General features: G+C 38.6%; 1 pseudogene; it reads right to left on the minus strand.

Moving 5' to 3' along the window:
• Positions 1 to 1,004: 1,004 nt before the first annotated feature.
• On the minus strand, positions 1,005 to 1,551 carry LOC102247698 (annotated as a pseudogene).
• Between the last annotated feature and the right edge of the window lie 680 nt (positions 1,552 to 2,231).

Below are 2,231 nucleotides of genomic sequence, written 5' to 3' on the forward strand. Positions count from 1 at the left end.
GTTTTCTGATGGAATCTTTAGAGTTTTCTCTCTATAATATTATGTCATCTGCAAATAATGACAGTTTTACTTCTTCCTTCCAATTTGGATGCGTTTTATTTTTTCTTTTTGTCTGATTGCTGTGGCTAGGACTTCCAGTACTATGTTGAATAAGAGTGGTGAAAGTGAGCATATCTATCTTGTCCCAACTCACACTTTTAGTATGAGTTGAGTATGATATTAGCTGTAGGTTTGTCATATATGGTTTATTATGTTGAGGTATGTCCCCGCTATTCCCACTTAGCTGAGAGTTTTTATCTTAAATGGGTGCTGATTTTGTCAGATGCTTTTTTCCCTTTATTAATATGATTATATAATTTTTATCCTTCAATTTGTTTATTTGGTATATCACATTAATTGATTTGTGGATATTGTACCAATTCCTTGCATCCCAGGAATAAATTGTACTTGGTCATGGTGTATGATCTTTTTAATGTATTTCTGTATCCAGTTTGCTAATATTTTATTGAGAATTTTTGCATCTATGTTCATTAGGGTTATTGACCTATAATTTTTTTTCTTTGTAATGTCTTTGTCTGGTTTTGGAATCAGAGTAATGCTGGCCTTGTAAAATGAGCTTGGGAGCCTTCCCTCCTGTTGAGTTTTTTGGAATAGTTTGAGGGTAGATGTTAATTCTTCTTCGAGTGTTTGGTAAAATTCACCCGTGAAGCCATCCATTCCAGGACTTTTGTTTGTTGGGAATTTTTTTTATTACTGATTTGGTTTGGTTGGTAGCAATTGGTCTGTTCAGATTTTTGTTTCTTCTTGATTCATTCTTGGAAGATTGTATGTTTCATCCAGATTGCCCCATTTGTTGGCATATAGTTGTTTGTAGTGTTTTTTATAATCCTCTGTACTTCTTTGGTGTCAGTTATCACTTCTCTTTCATTTCTGATTTTATTTGTCCCCCCCCCCCTCCCTGCCCTACCCCCTGCCTAGCAGAGTTCAGCTTTTTATTGAATGTGTTACAAGAGAGGTCCAAAAACACCAAAGCATTTGTCATCACCAGATTCCCAGATTCTTTCTTTGCTTCCACTTTCTCCTCGGCTGAGGTAGCAGTGGTAGAGGGGGCAGGATCTCTAGTCCCTGCACCTGCTGGTCCACTAGGCCTGACATTGCAGATGAAGCTCCCAATGTTGACATTGGCCAGAGCCTTTGTAAATAAGCCTGGCCAGAAAGGTTCAAATTTACACCAGCTGCTTTCAAGGAAGCCATTGATCATATCTCTGTGACTGTTATCTCATCATCATGCAGGATGAGGGCTGAGTAGATGCAGGCGAGCTCCCAGACAGAAGACACGGTGTGGGCGAGAGGTAGGCAAGTGCTTCTGGGCAGGGTGCTCATTGCCGGATGAAGTGAGGGTCTCACGTGGGCTGAGCACCTTACTGGCAGCTGGGGAAAGCGCTCTCTTTTTTTCTTGATGAGTCTAGTTAAAAGTTTATCAATTTCAAGTTTACGTTTTCGAAGAACCAGCTCTTGGTTTCATTAATCTTTTGTGTTGTTTTTTAGACTCTATTTTGTTTATTTTCACTCTGATTTTTATTATTTCCTTTCTTCTACTCACTTTGTTATTCTTTTTCTAGTTCCTTTAGGTGTAGCATTAGATTGTTTATTTGAGATTGTTCTTATTTCTTGAGGCAACTGAATGTTGTCCCATAAACTATCCTAATTTCTAAAATTATTTTAGCTGTTTTGAATGGGTGTTTTTTGCTACATTGTCTTTTATTTAGATGCTGATTTGATGCTCTGCTTCATCTAATGTGCTATTGATTCCTTCTTGTGTATTTATTTCAGTTATTGTATTCTTTGTTTCTGAATAATGCTCATTAACTTCCTTGAGCATTTTTATAACTAGTGTTTTGCACTCTGTATCTGATAGACTTCTTGCCTCCATTTAATTTAGTCCTTTTTTTCTGGAGATTCCTCCTATTTCATTTGGGATATGTTTGTCTCCCCACTTTGGTTTTATCTCTGTGTTTGTTTCTATGTATTAGGTAGATCTGCTACGTTTCCAAGTCTTGGCAGGGTGGCCTTATGTAGAAGGTGTCCCGTGGGGCCCAGTGGCACAGTCTCACTGATCACCTGATCCAGATGCTCCAGGAGTGCCCCTTCTGTGGGTTGTGTGTGCCCTCCTGTTGTAGTTGAGCTTGACTGCTGTAAGCACATCAGTATGTGGGATTAACCCTCAGGCT

The sequence above is a fragment of the Myotis brandtii genome, unplaced genomic scaffold (assembly GCF_000412655.1).
Source record: "Myotis brandtii unplaced genomic scaffold, ASM41265v1 scaffold58, whole genome shotgun sequence".
In the NCBI taxonomy this organism is placed as follows: Eukaryota; Metazoa; Chordata; class Mammalia; order Chiroptera; family Vespertilionidae; genus Myotis; species Myotis brandtii.